This window comes from Zonotrichia albicollis, chromosome 33 (genome assembly GCF_047830755.1).
Source record: "Zonotrichia albicollis isolate bZonAlb1 chromosome 33, bZonAlb1.hap1, whole genome shotgun sequence".
NCBI classification, from domain to species: domain Eukaryota; kingdom Metazoa; phylum Chordata; class Aves; order Passeriformes; family Passerellidae; genus Zonotrichia; species Zonotrichia albicollis.
In genome coordinates, this window is record NC_133851.1 from 3,923,049 (window position 1) to 3,949,191 (window position 26,143).

Consider the following 26,143-nt stretch of genomic DNA (forward strand, 5'->3'; position numbering starts at 1 on the left):
TAACACAAGTGTGCCAGAGCCTGCTCCCGCTGCTCTTCCACTGCCATGATGAGAATCTGCATGTGGCAGAGGTGAGGACTCGTGGGCTGCTGTTGTCCCCCTGGCAGGGGGCTCGGCTGCCTCCTGTCCTGCACCTGCTGGACTGCAGCCTCCTCCAGGCTGCGGCTCCTGTGCCCTGGACTCTGGGGCCATGTCCGCGTCTCTGCTGCTCTCCAGACTTCTTGGGAAACGCTGCTTTGTGCGGTCAAGTTCCTGAAAAGGAAAGATCTTGAAAAAACTGTGAAGAAAGGGAAACTCTTGAAGTTCGCTGAGCTCCTGGTAAGGACGGCCTGCAAGCCCCAGCCTCAGCCTGGAGGAGCCGCCTGAGGGCGGTGCTCAGTGTGCGGGGCTGGCAGCTGTGCCCCCGCCCGGTGCCGCAGGCAGAGGCCACGCGGGCTCTGCTCCAGGCTCCCGTGGGCCCAAGCTGGGTGCCCATGGAGCCCCGGCCTGGCGGGGCTGTGGGGCGGCACCGCGGTTCCCCAGGCAGCAGCCGGCCCTCTGCCCCTCCCCTCGGGAGCCCGGCGCCAGGGTGCTTGTGCTCAGCCAGCTGCCCAGGCGTGCAGTGGGCAAGGGGAAATGGCCAGAAGCCCCTTGGCCTGTGGTGGCTCTGCTGAAGCCTTTGTGCTGCTGCCAGAGCAGCTGGGCAGGGGCCGGAGCTGCGGGGATCCCTGTGAGAGCGGAGCCTGGAGATGGCCACAAGCCCTGTGCCAGGCAGGAAGTGCCATCTGTGTCCTCCTGCCCATGTGCTGCTGCTGCCTTGCTGAGGGCTCCCAGGTGCCTCTGGATGGGGCTGTTCTGGAGCTGCTGTGGGGCTGCAGCGCTGCTGCCCGGCAGCTTGGCCGGGCTGGGGCAGAGCCTGAGGGGCTGGGGCGCTGGCAAGCCCTGTGCAATGGCCTGTCAGAGGCCATAAGCAGCCCTTGTTTGCTTTGGAATCACCGTGATTTTGGGGGGCAGTGCAGGGGGGAAGAGAGAAAGTGTGGGCTTCCCTCACCCATGGCTGGGTTTTTCCCTACCATGTAGGAGTTGGGCCTTCCTCAAGGCCCTGACAGACATAAGAGTTTTTACCGTTTTTCTTGTTTTCCCTTTTTTTTTTCTCTAATCTCTTTTCAAGAATGTGTTGTTTGTTTTTCCAGAGGAAGCATTCTAGGTGGTCCAGTGTGGATGGGGAAGTGCTTAGGAGCAGCTGTGGTGTGGATGGACCGTGCCCTTGGAGAAGGCAGAGGACCTGGTCTGGGAGCAGTTTTTCTTGCAGCCGTGGCTGGCGTGAGGTGGGTCCCTGTGTGCTTGGCAGGGTGGGATCAGAGCTTTTGGGAGATGGCAGCGAGCACAGGAGCATCCTGCTCTGGGCAGCTGCTGAGGGCTGGATGTGCCCTGGCTGGCTGCAGGCTGGGCACATGTGCTGCCCTCCTGCTCTGCTGCCAAAGGCAGCAGGGATGGGCAGCTCTGGGCACAGCTCTGCACACAGCCAGCATGGCCTGGGCACCGCAGGCCTTGGCACAAGGGCACAGGAGCCCTCAGCTGATGGGCACTTTCTGCTTTCTCTCCTTGCAGGCGGGCTCTGCGGGTGCTGAGGCTGCTCTGGGCTCTGCCAGGGCTCTGCTGGGCTCAGCCCTGGGCCCAGCTGGGCTGGCTCTGCCCTCACATTGCTCTGACAGCTCTGCATCAGACGAGCCTGTTGCGAGCACAGCGCCTGAGCTTTCTGCTTTGGCAGGTGAGTGAGACTCTGCTGCAGGCCCAGAGATTGCAGCTGGGGACACACATCCAACTGGCAAGGACCCAAACTCTCCACAATCCCAGCTGAACACCTGGATCTCCCCAGGATGTTTTGTCTGTCCCACTCTTCATTCCTTTTTGGCTGGAATTGTGCAATTGCACCTTCTTCCTCCTCTAGAAGTGCCACAAGTGGGCCAAAGCTGGCAAGTGGACCGTGCTCCTGAGGCAGTGCAGTCTGGAGCTGATGGATGGAGAATTTCCATTCTGCACTTCCAAACCAGAGCAAAAAGCTGTCAGTGGGACTTTGTGTCTCTAAGAAATCCCTGGCAGTTTCAGAGGGAATGTGCAGCTCATTTGCAGGCTGAGAAGGAAGGTCATCTTCTAAAGGATTTGTCTTTGACAGAGTTTGCATTCCCAGTCCTGCTTGGAGCTGGAAGGGCACAAAGCAATTTTCTCTTGCTTCAACCACAATTTCCAATACCAATGTTGGAAACACTTTTAAAAGGCTGCTGAGGTCAGTAAGATGGATCCATGGCATCAGCACATTTACAATGTAAATAACTGAGTTCTCTTTTAAAAAAGATCATTTACCTCTAAATGCAAAGTTATAGAAGTTTTTTCACTGGTACCTTGGTTTTGGTTTTATCTTTCACATTTTAAATAGTTTTTTTCTTTTTCCTTTTATTCTTTTAAATAGAAAACATGTCCTATCAAAGGAATGTTTTTTGCTCCTGGTTCCCATGTGGAGCAGCTCCCTTCCTGCTGGCTGAGCTGCTCAGGCAGAGCCCGGCAGCTCCTGGCCCTGCAGGGCTGAGGCTTTTCCCCGTTGCTGGGCACAGACTGATGGAGCAGCACTGCTGAACACGGGCACACAGAGGGACCAGCAGCAGCTGCCTTTGGCCACCTGAGGCTCCAAGGCCCAAACTCTGAGCAGCCAGGGCTGGAAGAGACTGGCAGGATCTGATCCCTGACTCTGGGCCAGGGCTGCACAAAGGACCCCACAGCAGCAGCAGCAGCAGCAGCAGCAGCAGCAGCAGCAGCACATGGAGCTGACTTTGAGCACAGCCCCTGCCCCTCTTCCCTCCCGTGTGCAGCGGTGTCACAGCAGCCTGAGGCACCTGGGAGCCCCCAGTGCCAGCAGGGACTGTAGATGGCAGCCCTGCGCTCCTTGGAGGCTGTGCAAGGAACGGAGCTGGGCACTCCCTGTCCATGGGAAGCTTCCAGATGGAAAAGGCTGCTGTGCCCAGGCAGCTCCAAGGGCACAGAAGGGAGGGTCTGGAGCACTGGATCTGTGCCAGGTCCACAGTCCTGGGCAGCAGCCAACGAGCCCTGGGGCAACAGAGGGCACAGCAAGAGGAACAGAACCAGGCAAGGTCAGAGACTGGAGAGAGCCAGGCCTGGGAGCAGGAACAACTGCTCCATTGCACTCTTGGAGAAAGCTCTTGGCTGGTTCAAAGTGCTGAAATGTGTGAAGGGCAGAGAGGAGGCCACACCAAACAATGCTCCTGTTTGCACAGCCTCTCCTCTCCATGTCCCAGAAGGAATTGCATGGACTGTGTTCTTCTCTCTGAGTTGTCTCAGCATGAGCAGCTCAGCACCAGGAGCTGAAGCCTCAGGCCACAGGAGCTGGGCAAGAGGGAACTTTTGGAGCAAAGGAATGCTGCTAAAATAGACCCAGTTGAATGCAGTGGATATAATCATGGAATCAGAGAATCCTTTCTGTTGGAAAAGCCCTCTGAGCTCACCCAGTGCAGGCACTCACCCAGCAGTGCCAAGCCCAGCACTAAACCACGTCCCTGAAGTGCCAAGGCCTGGACACCAGCCCTGAGTGAGGCCTGAACAGCAGGCCCTGAGCCAAAGGTGGCCTCTGGATGAACCTTACAAGCAAAGGTTATCTTTGTATCTGCTCCCTGATGTAATATGCATGGTCATTAGCCCTGTGATAGATGCAGCCACTCATTAGTGAAACATGGATTGACCTTTGTGTATTTAGAAGCCAGACAAGGCCATGAAATCTGACATCTGGCCTTGTTTGGGGCTGAAGGATCAAAGTCAGCTGCCTTGGTTCCTCCTGGGGCCCTGGCCAGGCTTTGGGAGGGAGCCACCAAGGAGCACAGGAGGGAACGTACCTGGGATCTGGTGCAGCACAGTGGGGTTGGGGGGATCCTTCGGTCTCTTTGATGGGAGAGGGAGCAGGGCAGATGGAATGAAGATGAGACAGGGATCAGACAGCCCCACACCAGGCAGCGTTTTCTCCTCTGAGAGCTCCTCTGAGCTGAGCGAGTTGGTGAAACCTGTGGAGCAAATGAGACCCAGGAGTGAGGGAAAGGCTGGCTGGGAAGGAGTCAGATAAAGCCTGTGTGGACATTTCTCTTTCCAAGGGGCTCCTGGGAGACAAAGGAGACAGGAAGGATGTCCCATCCCACGACATTTCCTGGGATATGCTTTGGTGGTGGCCTTGGCAGTGTTAGTGGTCTCAGGTTATTAGGAGGACTCTATGATCTTAAAGGTCTTTTCCAATGGAAACAGTTCTGCAATTCTAAACCTCCATTCCTGCTTTGGAAGCATGCAGTCCCAAACAGACCCACATTTGTGTTCTTAAAGAATTTAGCATCTACCGTTCCTTGAATGTCATAGAAATTAGGCTTTTAATGCTCTCAAAACACTTGAATTCCTTGATCTTAAGCTGTGTGTTTGAACTGAGGTGCTTTTATTCAGAAAGGTTTGACCATGGGATAAATGCAGGCAATTCAGCCACAATGGCACTTGCTTCATCTGCTTTTCTTTTTCCTTTCCCCATGGGTGGCTGATTTGGGACTATTTGTCTTGTACTTTGAGTTCTGGCTCAGACTTGCTCATGTATGTGCTGTAAAATCTTATCTACTCCTTTGCAGTGAAAAATGCTTGCAGACTGGTGGGAATTGCTAGAGACAAGGCTTACAAACCAGGGCCCAGTATGATTAGCCTAGTATCCCTGCTAAAATCCCTGCTTGTATTAAAAAGGAATGAGCTATTCTAACTCGCTTGTCCCCTCCCTCACCCCTTTTTTTTGTAGCTCTTGGGGCAGTCCTGTGTGTCATTCCTGCTCTTTGTTATCAAATGTGTGAAGGCATGGTGCTGCTGTAGCTGCAGCCTGAGTTCAGTGGGAACATGTCCAAAGCACTGGGTCCCACAGCAGTGGGCACGGTGAGAGACTGGCCTCTGCTGCCATGGCCATCCAGCCTGGGGAGAGCAGCTGCTGGGGCTTCCCCCATTCTGCCAACAGCAGTCTGCCTCCAGCACGTGGCCTGTATGGCCATGATTTTGCCAGAGTGTGGAAAATGCATTGTTTGAATGTATTTTGATGGTGTCTGACATCACCTGACTGGAGCAGTTTAGTGGGCAGGACGCCTTGTGGGCAGGGCCATGGCAGGGATGGGTGGCTGGCACTGGCACTGGCAGTGTTATTTTCCCAGACAGGCTCCTGGTACAGTTGTGGGGGAGGGCACCAGCAGCTGTATCAGCCCAGCGAGCAGCAGCACATGGAGGAGACCCTCATCTGCAAAGAGCCCCTAACCCCTTTGCTCCCTCATGGCAGCGCAAGATGATTCCGCCGCAGGTGAAGGGCTGCTGCAGGCTGGAGACTCCTGCAGCCAGACCTTGTTGCAATCTCCTTGCTGCAGCTGTGCCTGGGGGATGTTGGCCTGCAGCAGCACTGCTGATGCCCGGGAATGCTGCTGGGCTCAGAGAGGCAGAGTGTGTACAAAAGCTGCATTCGAAGCGCTGATGGCGAGACCCCGGAGCCGCTGGCAAGGGCAGCAGCTCTTCTTCATTCTGTGCAGGTGAGAGCCCAGCCTTGGAGCCTGTCCCTGGGGACGGGGAAATGCCCTGAGCATAAGTTTGAATTTTCAGGGACAGTCCAAATGAGAATTGCTTTGTGTTGCAATGTTGGGTTTGGGTGTGTCTGCAGGAAAGAAAGTGGGAATAAGCCCCTTGAACAACAAAGGAGAACTCTGCATGGCCAATTTACACCCTACAGATACACTGATCATATTGGCCCACTGAACATTGGGGGCATCTAATGAAGAGTGCAAAGCTTCTTTGAATAGATAGGAGAGATGAGACTTGAAGAAATAATTTTGCAGATTGAGAAAAAGGGATCAGCCCCAGGGGTCCCATAGATTGGACTTAGTTCTGCCAAATCAAGGATGTCAAGGATGAGTTGTTTTTACCTCCTCTTTTGGGGAGTATTTCAGAATGACTGCCCCTTGCTATTTCCATTAAGAAAATCTGGAATTTTCAGGAACTGCCAGGATCAAAATGTTTTGAGGTAGATCATGTTTATGTTGGGTTCGGGTATCTGTGCAATAAAGAACGCAGAGAAAAAAGCCCCAGGGAACAATGAAGCAAAGCAAAAGAGGAACATTTGAAAGGTCAGTTTGTTCCCTACAGCTCTCAGCCAACTGATTTTTGGGTCATCTACTGGGAAGTGCAAAGCTGCTTTCACTTCCACTGCCCGGTGTCAGAACCCAGGAAATTCCTCTGGCTGCCCTGGAGGACTCAAGCCCCTGCCCAGGGGGCTCAGAGACTTTGGCACAGAGCCCAAGACCCCTGTGCATTTGATCTAGCCCTTGGAAAAAAGAATTACCTACCTTATATGAAGAATTACAAGCCATGAAATTTTCAGTAGAATAATAGTTAGCTTGTCACGGGGTGAAAAATAGATTTTTGAAGCTTTTAGAATGAGGGCTTGGGGTCCCAAGATGGAGGAATTTGGGTGTGCCTTGTTCCTTTTTCCTAGCCTCAATCTTCAGCTGTGATGTTGGCACTTTTAGACTTGTTTAGAGTAGAAAATTGTCTAACATAGATGACAGGTATTGGAAAGTAATTGTAAACATTGTACACGTAGTTTTTAGTAAAAAAAGATAACACCGCCTCTGAGGCAGGCAGAGTGCCTCTGACATTCTTGCTGAGCGAACCTTGGCAGGTCAGGTGAAAGAAGTTATAGACAAGATACAAGAAACAACCTTGAGACCGAGAAATGAAGAGCTCTGACTCCTTCTTCAACCGCCTGGCTGGGAAAAAAGACTTTCTAACTTAACTTGGGGTCTTCTGACCAGCTAGAGTCCTGAGAGCCCGGTGCCATTGTTTGCGTCCCACCACTTTGTTTGATGTGAAGAGAATTAAACAAAATCCCACACCAACCAGCTGCAACCTAGAACTGAGTAGGAACTACAGAAATAAAGGCCCTGAAAAGTACCTTTGGAAAGGGTCTCCTTCCTGTGTTATAGGTAAAAGTTAAGTTAAATAAGGGTATAGTTCAATTATATTGTATTAATTATGTTATATTAATTGTATTATGTTAAAAGTGGGGGGGGGGGCTTATTAGAATGTGCTAGGAGAAGGGTCCAGGGTTTGGTGGAACAGTGGTCTGGTGGGACAAGGTGAGGTCAAAGATGGATTGGATGGAAGATCTGACCAATCATTCGAAGCCCTGCAGAAACGACTGGTCCAGAGTAAATGGTGTTTAAGACCAATGAGAAGCCTGGAAATGGACCAATCGTCATGCAGATCCAAAATGGACCAATCATGGACTCAAACGGGGCTATAAATGGGGGGGGGGGGGGGGGGGAATGGAAGGGGATGGAGTTGGGGTGGGGTTTTGCAGCCATGGAAACGAGAGAACCATGGTGAGCATGTCACAAAGGGGCAGCCCCACGCTGGGCTGGTGCCGGTTGTGCTGGACACGGCCCCAACGGCAGCAGACACATCTGGCTCTGCCTCTCTGTGCTGAGTGACGGCGATTGGAGTAACCCAGCCTTGCTCAAAGGCTGGGACCAAACTCCCGGCGCTGACTGCTCTGAGAGCGTTCCTAAACGCAAACCCAGACACTTCTGCCAGGCAGAAGCAAGGGTTCAAACATGGAATTTACTAGAAAAGGAAAGACAACCGAAGGAAAAGGTGAGGATAGAAAGGAGATGGAAGGCCAGAGCCAAATGGAAAAAAATCCCCCCAGATTTCAAAGAAAACGGGTCCGTGGTGATCAATGCTGACTCTGTGTCAGAGTAGGTGGCTGACAGCTACAGGTGATCCTGCAAGGATGCCCTGAGGCATCACAACATTCTGTCATTAATTTACTCTGCTTTCTCATTTTTGACAGTGGCCAAATCACTCCTACTGTCAGCCAGGACAGGGAGTGTGGCCATAACTGACAACAGGTTGGACATGGTTGTGAGATACAAATTCTGATGTTTTCTTTGCTATCAATATTGGGTCTCGTTACAGATAAATTTCCCATTCTTCCTCTGCTTGCTGATAGGGTCTGAGCCTGAGGGTGGGATTACGGTGCTACAGATACGCCAATAAAGCCTGCCTGCTTGATTTGAGATCTTTGTGGTTTGCACAAATAACATCACAACTCTGAGAGTTTTCCTGTGCATTCACAGGCCAGCCTCAAGAAGGAATCTTTTTTCCCCTTTTTATCATTGGAGGCTTCCAGCTTTCCCTTCAAACTTGCTACCTCAATACTGCTAAGAGGAATTAAATGCAGGCTAGTTCCGTGAGAAATAAAACAAAATAAATTTTCTCAATAATTAAAAATTATTCTACTTGGGCACCACACCCATTAAATGTGTTGATGATAAGGGTGGGAGGTCACCTAACTCACTTCTCCCCTTGTGAGCATGGCTCAGCCTCACACACAGGTGAGGGGGGAGCTGGGCCGATCTCTGCTGGGAGGAAGGGTCTTGTGGCAGCCCAGAGAGGCTGTGCACATTGCCAGGGAACAGCTGTGCCCTGCATGTGCCCCTGCAAGGAGCTGTGCTGTTGCCAGTGCCCCTGGAGCTGTAGGGCTGCTGAGCTGTGGGGCAGGGAGAGGAGCAGGAGGGTGCATGTGCAGCTGAGCCATTCCTGGAGAGCACAGGGCTCTGGGCTCCCTGCTGTCCCAGGGCAGCCCAGAGGCCAGGCTGTGCCTGTGCCAGCTCTGGGCAAGTGGCTCAGGGTTTTGCCCTGGCCTGCCTCAGTGTCTGCCAGCAGGAGCATGTTTCCCTGTGCAGCTGTTTAGAAGTCTGCAGGAAATATGTCCCAGGAAATATAGAGCTTCAGATGCTTTAGGTTTGCATGGTGGCCTCTGTTACACTTTGTCTCTCCACTTTGCAGGCCTGACCGGCTACCCTCTTGCCAAGAGGTTTTCACTGGCAAGTTCCTCCATGCTCCTTCCCTCCAAGCCGCTGCCTCCCATCCAGAAGAGCTCTCCTCCTACCAAGCCAAGCCCAACATGCAGCAGAGAGCAGGAGAATGGGGAAAATGGCACCGGCTGGGATGAGGAGAGGAGACAAAAACAGGAGCTGAGTTCAGAGGGAAAAGGATATAAGGTAAGGAGACCAAGCAAAGTCCTGTGTGGCAAATGTTCAGTTTATGTGCTGTTGGCAGAGCTCGGAGAACTTTTCCCTGACAGGAACTGACCCTTTCAGTGAAGTTTGAACAGGTTCTGATTTGTCTCTTTAGCTGGGCCAGAAATGATGGGATACTGAGGATGAGTGTGCACCTGCCCCTGCTGCCTCCAGCCCCATTCCTGGCCATGGCATGGGGGCCCTGGAGCACCTTGGGCAGACAGAGAGCTTGCAGAGAGCAGCAGGGCAGGGGAGCTCTGCTGAACTTCCTCAGTGCCAGGGAGCCTGAGATGATGGATGTGTGGGAGCTGGAGAGCAGCCAGCATGCTGAAAGCTCAGCAGCATGCTGAAAGCTCAGCAGCATGCTGAAAGCTCAGCAGCACCTGGGCTCAAAGGCTGCTAGGGAAGTGTGGAAGGGAAGGGCAGCAGCAGAAGAAATGAGGGGCTTGAGAACAGCAGGTTTTGACATCCTGCAGAATGGCTTTGTGGGGTCTTGGCTGGAGATCAGCACTGGCTGTGAAACACCTTAGGGGCAGGGAGAGAACAGTGATCTAAAGCCACTGCCATGCCATCCAAAAGGGCAGTGGAGGCAGTGGCACACCAGAACATCCTGATGTCAAACATGTGAATGCCAGTGGGGAATGCAGCCACACTTGCAGAGGAGTGAGCATGAGGGCAGAAGTGGCAAATGTGTGACATGGTCTCTCCCTCACCACTTCGTGTTCCCTTCCCCATCCTGGGCCAAGCTGGATGATCAGTTTGACATTTCCTGGCAGGTCCCAGTTAAATGCATGGCTAAATGTCTTGAGGCATGAATGGGGGCAAGGCTGGATGCTTGATCTGATCACTATGTTCTACTCTTTCCAGACTTCCTTGCTGTATTCCAGGGGTAGGGATATGAAGAAGGGGTCACTGGGACCACCTCTGATCCCCCCCATACGCAGGGCAGTGAGTCCCCCTCTTGGCAGTGCTGCAGGGTCCCTGCCAGGCTCTCCTCAGCTGGAATTCCAGGAGTCCCAGAGGATGAGGTAAGTCAAGGTGTCTGCTGCTGCAGTGTGCTGTTCAGCTCTCTCTTTGTATCTCGTGGGGTCATTTTGCCCAGTCAGGTGTCCCATGTATTTAGGCAAACCTCTGTGTATTCTCCATTTTGGCCATCTATGATGATCCAGCACAATGTCAAAGGCGACACCAATGCCCTAAGAGCAGAGGTGGTGGTGGGGAAGAGGAGGCCGGGCTTCAAAGCACCTCAGGATGGGTTCTCTGCTGGACCTTGGCCCTTGTTTCATACAGAGCTTGGCCAGCTCTCTGTGACTCCAGCAACTGAAAGATTAAGGACAATGAATTAGCTTTGCATCCTGTTGGGTTTATGGGTTGCGTTTCCTCCTTTATCATAGTGACCATTCTGAGACGTTTTGCCCTATTTCATGGTACGCCCATTCTCTCCATTCTCTATCTACCTGCTCACATGTTCTTTTGTCCTCCATTTTCTCCAGGCCAGCATCCAGCAGCATAAAGAAGGGAAAGAACTCTGAACATGCAGGTAGGTGCAGGGCATGTCTGTCCTAAAATGACCATTGTAGTCTTGACTCAGAGTTGACATTTGGAAAGTTTGGTGAAAACCCATTAAATTTAAAAATTCCTTTAAATTCATTTCAATTTCTTGGTGGGCTCGGTGGTCTCTCTGAGAGCACAGTTACTGGGACTGTGCTCCAGTAGTGCAGTGAAAATTCCTCCAGTGTGAAGTGTTGAGCGGCAGTTGCTGGAGTGGTACCTTGGGGCCATAGGGATGCAGTGCAGAGCAAGGAAACATTCCTCTCCATCCTGCACATGGCTTTTATCTCCCTGCAGCCTTTCTAGTGTCACAATTAGTAAGATAACGAAAGCATTTAGCATGAAATGAGAAATGTTCCCACTCCTTCCTCCTGCTTATGAAGCAGAAAACCTTTCATTGGGGCAGTTTCTGAGCGGAACCGTTTGAGATGTGAAGGAGATTCCTGGACAGTGCCTGGTATTGTATTGGCAGAAATAGGGAAACCACCTCTGACAGCATGTCCTTATAAATTTTCCAGTTAGGGAGAAAGAGCATTCCAAAGGGATGCATCCTACGCAGGGTGTGAGTTTGTCATCCTGTGACAGCACAAGCCCAAAGCCACCTATGGCAGGTTCACAGTGACAAATCTCTTCCCAGGCTTTCTCTGCCTGTGTCAGTGTTGCAGGCTGAGGCTGGGGCAGGAGATGCCTTCTGCCTTGTCCCTGTCCCTGCCTTGCCTGATCCCTGACAAGTGGAATTGTGCCAGACAAAATGCAGTCTCTGGTGCATCTGGGTCAGGCAATGCTTTCAAGTTGAAAGCCTCAATGACACTGTTGTTGTTCCTTGGGCATCTCTGGGTGTGTAATGATAGGAGAGATGAGACTTGGAGAAATAATCCTGCTGATGCAGAACAAGGGATCAGATCCCCTGGTCCCTTTGGGGGTCAGGGTTAGTTCTGCCAAATCCTGGCTATGGCCCCTTTGGAATGACTCCTTAATTACTGATATGAAGATGGAATGCTTAATGAAGCTAGGGAATAGTACTGCTCAGTAAGTAAGGTGACATTTTTTCTGGACTAATTCTGTACTAAAAATTACTTAACTCATTAAACCTTACCAATTGCAGTTTTAAAAATGATCTAGCCATTCTTCAGGGATAAAAAAATACATATGTTAGAATGGGTTTCATTTTATGATCTGCCCTATGTAATCTCCACTAAAATTTTTTGAATTGTTATAAACTGCCATGATCAGAAATGTTTTGAAGCTGGTCATGTTTATGTTGGGTTTGGGTCTCTGCAGGGAAGACAGCAGGGAATAAATCCAAGGAGCAATGAAGCTGAGCAAAACCGAAATATTTGAAAGCTAATTTGTTCCCTGCATATTTGGGTCCTTGAATACTGGGGACTTGTAATGGGGAGTGCAAAGCTTCTTTTACTTCTAACATGGGGTGCCATTGTTCATGTACCAGCATTTCCTTTCTTGTGAAGAGAAATGGAATGAGTTTGGAACTAAGCAAACCTAACCCAGAACTGAGTGGAAGCAAAGGCCATGAAAAATAGCTTTGGAAAGCAATTACTTCCTAGGGGTAATTGTCAAATTCTGGAAACCACTGTAGGTGGCCAACTGCTTCGAAGGAAAGGGATTTCAAAGTAGTGGATGGGCAATGAGCAGCACCTAAGCAAAGTAGTAGAGGCTTTCTGACTTGGCTTGCCACCTCCATACAGTTAAGAGGAATTCTAGTAATGCTAACATCATGAAAAATAAAACCAGAGTGATCTTCTGAATAGTAAAAAACCCTTGGATACCTAATCGATCCACGGAGAGATTGATTGTAAGGGTGGGAGGTCACCTAACTCACTTCTCCCCTTGTGAGCATGGCTCAGCCTCACACACAGGTGAGGGGGGAGCTGGGCCGATCTCTGCTGGGAGGAAGGGTCTTGTGGCAGCCCAGAGAGGCTGTGCACATTGCCAGGGAACAGCTGTGCCCTGCATGTGCCCCTGCAAGGAGCTGTGCTGTTGCCAGTGCCCCTGGAGCTGTAGGGCTGCTGAGCTGTGGGGCAGGGTGAGGAGCAGGAGGGTGCATGTGCAGCTGAGCCATTCCTGGAGAGCACAGGGCTCTGGGCTCCCTGCTGTCCCAGGGCAGCCCAGAGGCCAGGCTGTGCCTGTGCCAGCTCTGGGCAAGTGGCTCAGGGTTTTGCCCTGGCCTGCCTCAGTGTCTGCCAGCAGGAGCATGTTTCCCTGTGCAGCTGTTTAGAAGTCTGCAGGAAATATGTCCCAGGAAATATGGAGCTTCAGATGCTTTAGGTTTGCATGGTGGCCTCTGTTACACTTTGTCTCTCCACTTTGCAGGCCTGACCGGCTACCCTCTTGCCAACTTTTCACTGGCAAGTTCCTCCATACTCCTTCCCTCCAAGCCGCTGCCTCCCATCCAGAAGAGCTCTCCTCCTACCAAGCCAAGCCCAACATGCAGCAGAGAGCAGGAGAATGGGGAAAATGGCACCGGCTGGGATGAGGAGAGGAGACAAAAACAGGAGCTGAGTTCAGAGGGAAAAGGATATAAGGTAAGGAGACCAAGCAAAGTCCTGTGTGGCAAATGTTCAGTTTATGTGCTGTTGGCAGAGCTCGGAGAACTTTTCCCTGACAGGAACTGACCCTTTCAGTGAAGTTTGAACAGGTTCTGATTTGTCTCTTTAGCTGGGCCAGAAATGATGGGATACTGAGGATGAGTGTGCACCTGCCCCTGCTGCCTCCAGCCCCATTCCTGGCCATGGCATGGGGGCCCTGGAGCACCTTGGGCAGACAGAGAGCTTGCAGAGAGCAGCAGGGCAGGGGAGCTCTGCTGAACTTCCTCAGTGCCAGGGAGCCTGAGATGATGGATGTGTGGGAGCTGGAGAGCAGCCAGCATGCTGAAAGCTCAGCAGCATGCTGAAAGCTCAGCAGCACCTGGGCTCAAAGGCTGCTAGGGAAGTGTGGAAGGGAAGGGCAGCAGCAGAAGAAATGAGGGGCTTGAGAACAGCAGGTTTTGACATCCTGCAGAATGGCTTTGTGGGGTCTTGGCTGGAGATCAGCACTGGCTGTGAAACACCTTAGGGGCAGGGAGAGAACAGTGATCTAAAGCCACTGCCATGCCATCCAAAAGGGCAGTGGAGGCAGTGGCACACCAGAACATCCTGATGTCAAACATGTGAATGCCAGTGGGGAATGCAGCCACACTTGCAGAGGAGTGAGCATGAGGGCAGAAGTGGCAAATGTGTGACATGGTCTCTCCCTCACCACTTCGTGTTCCCTTCCCCATCCTGGGCCAAGCTGGATGATCAGTTTGACATTTCCTGGCAGGTCCCAGTTAAATGCATGGCTAAATGTCTTGAGGCATGAATGGGGGCAAGGCTGGATGCTTGATCTGATCACTATGTTCTACTCTTTCCAGACTTCCTTGCTGTATTCCAGGGGTAGGGATATGAAGAAGGGGTCACTGGGACCACCTCTGATCCCCCCCATACGCAGGGCAGTGAGTCCCCCTCTTGGCAGTGCTGCAGGGTCCCTGCCAGGCTCTCCTCAGCTGGAATTCCAGGAGTCCCAGAGGATGAGGTAAGTCAAGGTGTCTGCTGCTGCAGTGTGCTGTTCAGCTCTCTCTTTGTATCTCGTGGGGTCATTTTGCCCAGTCAGGTGTCCCATGTATTTAGGCAAACCTCTGTGTATTCTCCATTTTGGCCATCTATGATGATCCAGCACAATGTCAAAGGCGACACCAATGCCCTAAGAGCAGAGGTGGTGGTGGGGAAGAGGAGGCAGGGCTTCAAAGCACCTCAAGATTGGTTCTCTGCTGGACTTGGATATTAAATTCCTCTGTAATTTTTGTGGTAACATTTGGGGACTGTACTGCATGGGATAGGGTCCTGCAGGCCTTTGAATGCTGTTATCCTTGGGCAAATACTGGCTACTGGGGAGGTGTCTGCAAATTCAGGTGCTGCTTCTGTAAACATCAGGTGTAACTTCTCTGTGCCTGCGGCTCCACAGTGAAATAAGATGCCCGATAAATTTTGCAGTATAGATGTAAAATCCGATTGGTATTTAATATTTTGATCTGGGCTTAAGATCAACGAGGGAAAGGTGCTATGGAAGAGGCATAGAACTGTACCTGATGGAAAAATATTGGCTTGGATATGCAAAAGAAAATGAAGCTATTACCCTTATGCAAGAGCTAACAATAAAGAGGGAGTCACAGAAGTATCATGCCAATTGTGAATCTTTAGTGGGGCTTTTAAGGTGTGATCTGAACATCCTTCCCTAGCAGCTGAGTTGAAAACCAACCTTTGTTTTCTTGAAAGAGCCAGCAGGTGTAATATCATTCTCAGGAGACAGCAGTGCTCTGACCACATGTAGCACGAGGCTGTCACCAGGGTAAGGCACAGGCAGGCAAAGTCAAGCTTTGGCAGCTGTACAAAAGTAGCTGCCCTCCATTCAGAGTCATGATTCAGCTCAGCAGCTCTTGCTGCTTCAGAGAGGCTTCAGGAGCCTCTTGGCTCCAAAAGGAGAGGCAGCAGAACAGGGGAGTTCTGATGCAGGTAGAAGAATTACTGCTGTGTTTTAGCTGGAGCTTGGTCACCTCTGTGTGACTCCAGCAATGGCAAACTTAAGGACAATGAATCAGTTTGCATCTTGTTGGGTTTATAGGTTGCATTTCCTCCGTTATCATAGTGACCATCCTGAGAAGTTTTGCCTCCTTTCATGGTACACCCATTCTCTCCATTCTCTTTCTACCTCCTCACATGTTCTTTTGTCCTCCATTTTCTCCAGGCCAAGACCCAGCTGCAGAAGCAAAAACAATTCTGAAAATGCAGGTAGGTACAGGGCATGTCTGTCCTAAAATGACCATTGTAGTCTTGACTCAGAGTTGACATTTGGAAAGCTGGGTTAAAACCAATTATTTTCAAAATTTCTTTAAATTCATTTCAGTTCTTTGGTGGGCTCAGTGGACTCTCCCAGAGCCCAGTCTCTGGGAATGTTCTCTGGTGGCACAGTGAAAATTCCTCCAGTGTGAAGTGTTGAGTAGTACCTGGGGGCCCCTGAAATGCAGCGCTGGAAGAGGATACCTTCCTCTTCATCCTGCTCATTCTTTTTATCTCCCTGCAGCCTTTCTAGTGTCACAATTAGTAGGATAAAGAAGGCATTTAGCACGAAATGAGAAATGTTCCCACTCCTTCCTCCTGCTTATGAAGCAGAAAACCTTTCATTGGGGCAGTTTCTGAGCAGAACCGTTTGAGATGTGAAGGAGATTCCTGGACATTGCCTGGTATTGTATTGGCAGAAATAGGGAAACCACCTCTGACAGCATGTCCTTATAAATTTTCCAGTTAGGGAGAAAGAGCATTCCAAAGGGATGCATCCTACGCAGGGTGTGAGTTTGTCATCCTGTGACAGCACAAGCCCAAAGCCACCTATGGCAGGTTCACAGTGACAAATCTCTTCCCAGGCTTTCTCTGCCTGTGTCAGTGTTGCAGGCTGAGGCTGGGGCAGGAGATGCCTTCTGCCTTGTCCCTGTCCCTGCCTTGTCTGATCCCTGACAAGTGGAATTGTGCCAGACAAAATGCAGTCTCTGGTGCATCTGGGTCAGGCAATGCTTTCAAGTTGAAAGCCTCAATGACACTGTTGTTGTTCCTTGGGCATCTCTGGGTGTGTAATGATAGGAGAGATGAGACTTGGAGAAATAATCCTGCTGATGCAGAACAAGGGATCAGATCCCCTGGTCCCTTTGGGGGTCAGGGTTAGTTCTGCCAAATCCTGGCTATGGCCCCTTTGGAATGACTCCTTAATTACTGATATGAAGATGGAATGCTTAATGAAGCTAGGGAATAGTACTGCTCAGTAAGTAAGGTGACATTTTTTCTGGACTAATTCTGTACTAGAAATTACTTAACTCATTAAACCTTACCTGTCTCACTTTTATTACTGACTACAGCATTCTACAAGATGAAGAAATCCAGGTTTAAGACACTCATCCTGCTTGGCTGCCATATGATTTTATTCTCTGTGCAGCCATGTAAAGAACTAGTTCTCTTAATTCTAACTGCTTTGTTGGAGAATATTTAAAAATTACCTACCCTCTGCTATTTCCATTAGGAATATTTTGAATTGACAGTGTTAGCCAAGATCAGAAATGTTTTGAGGCAGTCATGTTTATGTTGTGTTTGGGTGTCTCTGCTGAAAAGACAGCAGGGAATAAACCCCTGGAACAAGTAAGTAGAGCAAAATTGGAATTTTGGGATGAGCACTTTGTTCCCTACCAATACAGGCTCACAGAATACTGGGTACATCTAATGCAGAAAGCAATTCTTCTTTTTTTATCTAAAACGTGGTGCTATTGTTTGTGTCCCAGCACTTCTTTTGTTGTAAAGAGTAATGTAAAAATCCCAAAAATGCAAAACCCAAACTGGAATTGAGTGGGACCTACAGAAACAAAGGCCTTTTGAAAGCAATTACTTCCTTGCCAGTGTCAGATTCTAGAGAACACTGTGAGTTTCCAATTGTTTGGAAGGAAAAGGATCCTGTAGTAGTGGGGAGGCAACGGGCACCACATGAACTAGTAGAACGCTTCTCTCTTGGCTTGCCAGCTCCATATTGTCCAGAGAAATTAAACTGATTCTCATTTCATGAAAAATGAAAAACCAAGCAATCTTCTCAGTAACTAAAATACACTTTGAATTCCTCACCCATTAGATGGGTTGATTGTAAAGGCATGCGTTCAATTAACTCACTTCTTCTCTTGTACCTGAATGTCAGCTTCTTCTGAGCCTACAGCAAAAAGGCAGAGGAAGAAGGGAAAGAGCTCTTGGTACAAGACAGGAGCTGGGATGCCTCTGTTCCCAAGGAAATGGGCTGAGCTGTTGGGCTTGGAGCCTCCCGTGCTGGAGCCCGGCCTTGGGAATGGAGGTCTGGGCTCGCGGGCAGTTCAGGGGCCTTGGCCCAGGAGCCCCAGCAGAGCTGCGGGGCAGTGCTAGCCCCAGGGGCACTGCAGGGAGGACAAGGACAGAGGGCAGGGGGAGCTGGGCTGCTGGCTGGCACGAGGAAGGGTCTTGTGGCAGCCCAGAGAGGCTGTGCACATTGCCAGGGAACAGCTGTGCTCTGCACGTGCCCCTGCAAGGAGCTGTGCTGCTGCCAGTGCCCCTGGAGCTGTAGGGCTGCTGAGCTGTGGGGCAGGGAGAGGAGCAGGAGGGTGCATGTGCAGCTGAGCCATTCCTGGAGAGCACAGGGCTCTGGGCTCCCTGCTGTCCCAGGGCAGCCCAGAGGCCAGGCTGTGCCTGTGCTAGCTCTGGGCAAGTGGCTCAGGGTTTTGCCCTGGCCTGCCTCAAGTGTCTGGCAGCAGGAGCATGTTTCCCTGTGCAGCTGTATAGACATTTCCAGGAAATGTGTCCCATTAAATATGGAGCTTCAGATGCTTTAGATTGCATCTCCGCCTCTGTTACATTTTGTGTGTCCATTTTGCTGGCCTGACTGACAGCAGTGGTCCCAAGGAGGTTACCTTGGGATCTGTAGTTTCCCTGCCAACATCCCAAATTCTTTTACCTTCCAAGGCCCTCCTTTCACAGAGTTGCTATCTAAGTCTCCTTTTTTATTATTATGCTGACCATTCTGCAGGGGCAAAAAGTCCTGATTTAAGACACTGCTTTTTTTCTACTCTGTTGCCACTTAATTTATCCTCTGTTAAGCTGTTGTATAGAATTACAACTAGAAAATCAGCCTTTAGTCAGCCTGGCCTGAAAGCGGCCCAATCTCATACAGTTTAGAATGAAAATCCTTGGGGAAAATGAAATATCTAGTGTCAAGAACACAGTTCACACTTGGGTAAAACTCCTGCACTCCTGCAATGCTCAGATTTTCTTTGAATGTCCTCTGAAATATTCCAACAAAGAGAAGACAATGTTGGTCTAAATGCATCCAGGTATTAGAACCTGGGGCTTCTTTCAGGAACCGGAAAGATGATATTTACTACAATCAGCATGAATAAGGGCAGATAAGAATCTCTGTCAAGAGCAATCTTCATCTCTGCCCTTCTCTATCACACACAGAGGCTCTCCAGCATGCAGGGGCTGGGGCCTTCATCAAGCAGCAGGTTTCAGTCTGCTGGCCAACAGAGTCATGTCATGCCTGCTGCCAGTAGCCCATCCCTTGGGAGAGGGTCTAGGCATTGTACCTTGCTGCTCTCAATCCCAATCTCTGTGTCTTGAGAGCTCTGCACTCTGGAACCTGTCTTGCCTGTTGCTCAGCATTGTGTTTTTGGGGGCTTGAAGTTTGTCAGAGGTATACAGGAACCTTTGCTTCCATTCCCAGGCCTCCCACTGAGCCAGGCCAAGGAGACAGATCATCCCACCAGTCCTGGTCCTACGAGGGACAAAGAGCTGAGGGATGCCTTTGGAAAGGTAAGGGATAAGGACAGGGATGAGTGAACTTCCTTTCCAGTGGCTGTTTAGTGCTTGGCCCAAAATGTCACTGAAAATCATCACCTTCCACTCTTGGGGAATGGGGATTCCCTTGGGAATATATTGGACAGCTACAGAACCATTGCTTGGCTATTTGCAGTGGTGCCAAGGTCCCTGGTTTGGAGATGGTGCTAAGGTCATGCCAGAAGCATTCTTTTATGTGCAAAGGCTGTTTTAGAGAAGTTCTGAATGACAGAGCAAGCTACATATCAGTGAATGTGGGCAAAGTGCATCCTTGGAAGCAGAGAGGCAAAGATTCTAATGTTGGGTGCAAGCAAGGCTGCCAAAGAAAATGGGAGAGGTTGATTTTTCCTGGTTACCTTTGTGGCTGTATCTCACAGCCCTCTCATTCTCAAGTTTTCTGCTCATGAACATCAATGCTTCTGCAACTTGTTTTCACATGACTCCTCCTTTTGGTCTCCTGGTCTCAGAGACCAAGTCCTTCAGAGTCCTTCAGAGCTGAGTCCTTCAGAAGCCAGGAAGTGAGAAACAGCTGCAATTCCTGGCCATGAGTGTTAAGCAACAGCTCATTAGCCCTCCTTGCTGGGTATTGCACATGGTTTTTATTCTCCTGCCATGGCCTGTAGGAACTGAACTGCCTGCTCCCTGGCCATGTCAGCTCTTCCTCTGCCTTGGAGCACTCCTATGACTTCCATGCTTCAAGCAGGGCTTCCTGCCATTGATTGCAGTTGCAGCAGTGTAAGGTTGTGGCACTGAAGTGTTCTCCCCACTGTGTGTAATTGCCAAGGTGAGGACAGGAGACATTTCTCCGAAACTGTTGGAATGTGGATGGAGCAGCATTGAAGCCTAGGGCACTCTGTGGACTCTGTGCTCCTGATGAGATGTTGTGTGTGGTTTGTGTATCTCTGCTTACAGTCTATGATGTATTTCCATTGCACCCAGATCCGTGCTGCTTTGTGCATGTTGGCTCAAAAGAACTTGGGGCGGAAGGACGCAGAGCTTTTGGAGAGAGAGATGAAGAAAAGGAGACAAGGGAAAACATCATTGTCACCTATTCCTGAGACAGTCAAGCGTGGGCATGCAGCTGAAGCAAGTAAGTAGTGGCTACACTTGTGGTGGTCCTTTTTGACCACTTGTTTGCCCTTTGCACAGTCTGTTGCAATCAGACTGGGGAGCTGTTCAGCTTGCATCTGAGTGGAAGCTTGCTTGGGATTTAATTCTGTTTCCCAAAGAAAAATACAGAGGCATGAAGTGTCTTGCCCACAGCCTCACTGAGTCAGTAACAGAATATCAGCTTCCCTCCTTAACCTCTAGAGTCTTTCAGAGTAGAAGATTCTGTCTTGCAAAATACACTGGGGCTTCAGACTCTCTCCTGGAGAGCAGCCTCCAGGGAAGGGGAGTCCAAAAGAATGCTTTTTAACCAGGCTGTAGCCTGGAAGAAACAAAATTCAGCTCCTTGTAATGAAAACACCAGAGATCCTTCTGCCACTCCCTGCTGAGGAGCTGGCACTGCAGAGCTGTGCTGAAGCCCCAGCCAGGGCTTCTGTTGCAGCCCCAGGAGCAGCAGCAGAAGTTGTGGATCCAGAGTGGATCCCGGCTGAGGGGCTCTGCCTGCAGGGCTGTGAGCACTGCCCGAGGGCGGCAGCGGGGCCCTGAGGAGGCAGCACTCAGCCCGAGGGCAGCACACAGGGTTATCTGCACTTTCCTTTGGCAACTGCCCCTGCCAGCCTCTGGAACAGGAGAACAAAGGCAAAGCAATGCTGGGTTTCCTTGTTTCTTAGAGGAAGCATCACTGCAATTTGGTTTTAAGCTAGAATAAGGTAGATTTAGATTAGACATAAGGGAGATTTTTTTTTTATAATGAAGGGGATGAAAAGCTGGAAGGTTTTCCCAGAGAAACTGTTGTTGATCCATCCTTGAAGGTGTTCAAGGCCAGCTTACATGGGGCTCTGAGGAGCCTGATCAGGATGAAGATGTCCCTCCTCACAGGGGTTGGACTAGATGATGTTTAAAGGTGCCTTCCTACCCAAACTCTTCTACGATTCTGTGATCATTGTCCCATGTTAGTGTTATACTTGGTATAAAGTGGTATTTCATTGTTATACTTGAAGTTCTTTGGGGTAACAAGCAGATGTTACCCAGCTCCAGCAAGTTTTCTGGTCCTTTCCATTGTCACCCTGTCTAGCACTCTCCCCTTACAAGCTCCTCTTTGGTCCCTGCAGCCGTTAGCCTACCGCCTGTTGATGGCACAGCTTCTAGAGGGCATAGAAAACACCCTGGTAGTGCCTTGAAGGAGAAGGTCTTGAGGAAGCAGGACAACGTGCCCTTACTGCCCAATTCACCCATCATCCATGGGGATGGCGGCTTCCCATGCAGCTCCTCAGGTAAGCCTGCTCCATGGCAGCTTTTCCCACTTGGGTTTTTCCTTGCACAAGGAGCACAAACTGCCTCCTGCCTCAGCCAGCACTGCTGGGATTTTGGCTCCATAGTCTGTCCTGAGAGTGAACTGCAAATCTACTTTTGAGTTACTCCAGCTTGAACGTACTGGAGCAGTTGGTTCTTAGAGATCCATTGGAAAGTTGAACTGAATAAAGTCATGGTAAAGGCCTAAGCTCTGGCTTTTGCCCATCCTAAGAGTCCAAACTACAGCACTGGTGCCAGGAGGCAGCTGTGACTGCAGGGATGAGCTGCAGGGCAGTTTGCTGCTGTGCTCACTGTGCTCCTATGAGAACCACCACGATCAGTTGTTCACTCACCATCTGGGTCCTGTGCCTGTGCTGCTGTCCAGTTCTGCAGCCAGCTGTTCTGCTCTCCAGCAAGGGCTGTCTCTGCAGGGCAGTCAGTGGCTTGGTGCAGTTGTGCTGCTGCTGCTCCCAGAAGTGCCCAGTGGCTCCTCACTGCAGCCACCCCACAGCCTGCAGTGCCAAGAGGGAACAAGCAGTGCCTCCTGTGTCAGCCAGCACATACAGCACCCCTGTGCAGCAGATGGCAGCCAGGAGGGGCCGCCTGCTGCTCCCAGGCTGTTTGCTGCCTGCAGCAAATAGACAGCAGAGAGTCCCTAGTGGCTCTTGTCCCTCCTTTGTGGGTAGCCCTTTCCTGTGCTGTGATCCCAAGTCAGAACTAGTCTGACGTGGCTCTCCATGCACAGTGAATCTAGATGTGTGTGTCTACATCACGGGTGTCAGTGGCTGAGGTACCTCAGTGACATCCAGATTAGCTCCCTTCTGAATATTTTTGAAGTTGTCATTCCTCCATACTTTGTGAGAACATGCAAGGTAGCACAAAAACCCTACAGAGTCCAAAGCAGTTAATTTAGATTCTGTGCAATATTTGTACTCCATCCTTTTAAACATCTCAAATGTTTTAATCTACATGTTAGAAAATGAGCTTTTGAGTGCACAACATGAAATTTTTGATTGACAGTGCTTTTGATGACAAATGGGTTTCATAAGGAATGCATTTATCATCAGATTTTTCTCATACCTTGTAAAATTTTTTTCCTTACAAAAAAATTCAATTAAGGCAAGCCCAGGTCAACTAATCAACAAGAGAGTGGATCTGCCAACAATGTGGATCTGTATTTGCATATTTTTATCCTCAGAGTACATTTGGAAGGTTTTTTTATCAACTGTCTAGTCTGGAAATTGCATTTTTACACAAGAGAAAGCTTAGAAACTGCTGAGTTTACAAACATGTCCATTAGATGGCAAATAAATTTCACCTCAGCATCCTTGAAATACAGGCAGTGTGTACCTCTGAAAAAGGTTCATGATGCTTGGAAAGAGCAAAATCCATAAAGTACTCCCTTCCCAATAGCAGGCTAAAATGGGTGTGCACTCAGCTGCCTCTGTCTGGAATATTTGCAGTCAATGGGAACAGAGGTGCAGTCAGGTGGGAAGGGTCAGGTGTGGCTGCTCCCTGGCAGCTGCTCTGTGGGGATTGAGCCAGGCCCAGCAGGGCTGGGTTGTTCACTCTTGGCTTGGTGCTGTCTCCAGGCAGCTGCAGGGCTCTCCCCAGGGAGTTGCAGAGTGCCCCTGTCCTCAGGCTGGGGGCAATCAGGGCGCTGAGACAAGAGGGGCACCTGAGGGGTTCCCTCGTGGGCAGCCAGTGCTGCTGGTCAGCGCTGCCTCGCAGGGAGCGGGAGCTCTGTGGCCGCAGGAACTGCCGCTGGCTGTGGCACCTGTGGCACTGGGGAGCTGGCGCTGCGAGGCAATTGTCAGCTTCAGCCTGGAGCTGGGCCTGGCTGGGGGTGGCTGGGAGCAAGCAAGGAGCCCCAGGAGCCAGAGAGCAGGGAAGCCTCTGAACCAGTGCCAGTTTGTGCCACATGGAGCCCTGGCTGGGAGATGGGGCTGAGGCCACTCCATAGCGGGGCCTTGCCCGGGGCTGCAGCGCCCATGGCCGACCCTCTCCTCACAGTGACCTCGCAGACGGCCCCTGGTGCCAAGCGCCGAGAGGAGCTGCTCCGTGGCCATGGGCAGAAGGACAGAACCTCTTCAGACCCACAGCAGTCCTTGCAGGAGGCACTCTCCTTGCTGGGCAGCGATGACTGGTAAGAAAGGCCCTGTTCCCTCTGTGTCCCTCTCAGTGTTAAGGTCGGTCAGAAGCACGTCTTGCTCATGCCTTGGAGCCCCGAGAGCCCAGAGGGCCAAAGGGCACTGGTGAAACCACTCCAGAGTAGGGAGAGGATGAAGATTGGAGAGCAGCCTTTTCTTGGCCTTGCTCTGCAGCAGTGCTGCAGCTGCAGCAGCTTTGTGCTGTTTCCTTGCTTTGCCTGCTGCTCCATGGAGCTGCAAAGGAAACCTTGAGGGAAGAGAGAAAGCTCTGGAAGGAGATGATTTGCTGGCTGGAAGGAGATGATTTGCTGGCTGAAGGCAAATCAGGCAGAAGGCAAATCAGGCAGAAGCAGGATGGCAGAAGTTTTGAGGGTAGAGATTTGGGTGCCTTGGGCCACTGGCCCAGTGGGACTGATTAAGATCCTCTCTGCTCCCACTGCTGACAGCAATGGCAGGTGACAGGGTCTCCCCATGACCTCCTGCATGGCAGTTCCAGAAGCAGTTCCAGGGAACTCCTTTTTCTGAGAAATGGACTGAGTTGTGCTTTCAAGTCCCTCAGGCTGCCATTACTCCTGAAGGGCTCATGGCAGAAGAGAAGGAAGAAGAAAGAAAATCCTCTAGGTGTCTTGCACTTTTGGAATTCAACTTCTTCCTACTCACTGCTTCATATGGACCTGAGATGTTTTGTCAATACTCACCATGTGTCCCAAAATTATACACAGGCAGAAGGAGGCCCAGAGGTGATAACCGTACAAATGTTAGCTGATATTGGTTTTCTTTTTGATGGCTTTTTGGTCACTCTCTGCTGGATGCTTCATTCACACAGGGGCAAGGAATCCATTCCCACTGGGATAAGCATGAAAAATCTGCCACAATGCATCTCCTTGTGCAGTCACCTTTGCTTTGCCCTTTCTCTTCTGCTTTCTCTTCCCCATTTCTCTTTGGTGTCTTGTGAGGTGCAGAGAGCTTCTGCAGGTGTGGAGGGTCCGGATGACACTCAGGGTGCCTGTGGGATTGGTCACCAGCCCTGGGCTCCAGCCCTGATGCCTCACAGATCTTCCTGTAGCTGAGGGCCTGCACAAAGCAAGTGCTCAGAGACAGAGCTGTTTGCACCTTTTAAATATCCTGTTGCTGTTGTGGGGGTTGTTTTAGGTAGGGGTTTTTGGGAAAAGCCAGAGTTTCAACAGCTGTTGCCCAGGGGATCTCCTAGGACATCCTGCTGGCTTTTTTGGGGAATGTGTGATGTGGAGTGGAGGGGGTGACAGAGAGGCCTAGATTGTAGAGTGGAAACTCAGCTCCAGAATGGCAGTGCAGACTCTCCCTGCTGAATGCCTGCTGGGGCTGACAAAGAAGGAAAATGCCCCAATAACAGCCTGGTGGCACTGTGTCTCAGGGACAGGTACAGGGAGGTGACAACAAACAGCACCATGGCCCAGTCTCACAGCTTCTAGGAAGCAGTGACAGAGGGGCCTCATGTGCCAGAGATTTCAGAAAGGCTGTCCTCTTAAATGGCCACTCTGAAACCCCTCTCTTTGCCTCTTGGATTTGTGTATGCTTTTGACAGCTGCAGCATCCTGGGGCAACGCGTTCCCCGATTTCATTAAGCACTCCTTGAAAAGCACCATTGTTCACCTGAGCTGCCAGCCTGGTCATTTCAGAGAGTGCTGCCTTGGTGAAGAGAAAAATCAATCTTCTGCCTTTCAGGGAGCTGAAGGAGAAGGGACTCTTCACCATCCAACACCTGGCTGGATCCCATTCAGAGGTCCTGCTTTGTCGACTTCGTGAGGTTTGCTTGGCAGTTACCAGCGAGGTGAGAACATTGTTCTGAATTGTCCCCCATACTTCATACACGGTGTGTAGAGTAGGTATGTGCTTGCTTATCTCCAGGTGTGCTCATGGTCTGCCTTCATTTCTGGTTTTAGACCTGATATTTCTAATGTCTGTCAGCTATCTGTAGGATCTGTGGGTACATGCAGCTGTATTTACTGGCAGGTCGGGTATCTGACACTCATCTTTGAGTGTGGTGCCTTTATAATGCAATGTGCAAATGCAGAAACTGAGACACGGATGATGTTATTTGCCAGAGTCCCAGTCTCTGCCCAAGTTGTAATTCAACACTGTAAATTATTCTGTAGACCTGAACCTGTGTTTTCTGTTTCCTGGCTGAGTGCTTCAACTGCTGGTGTTGCTTTTTTGAACAGGAGCACCTGACTCTTTTATCTTTATGACTTTTGCCTTTATGATTTGAAAGCAGCCCTTGCTTTAATTTTCTAGTAAAAGGGCCTATAATCAAAGCTCTGGACATTTTAGAAGGGTTAAGCACCTAATGAAATTTTTTATTTTAGGCCTGCTGTAAGCAGGTGTGAGGCCAGAAATTGGTGCCAGAGTAAGTGCCTTTCTGTGCTTGTGCTCTCCTGCTCTTCTTGTACTTTTATGTTCCTCTGGACACAGTGGGATGTGTTGTCATTTCCTGGGACTTCTGTTGAAAGCAACTGAT

The 26,143-nt window shown here is 50.4% G+C and overlaps 1 pseudogene; it reads right to left on the bottom strand.

The window, feature by feature from the left end:
• Positions 1–244: 244 nt before the first annotated feature.
• Positions 245–26,143, bottom strand: part of LOC141726157 (uncharacterized) — a 48,531-nt pseudogene continuing 22,632 nt past the window's right edge.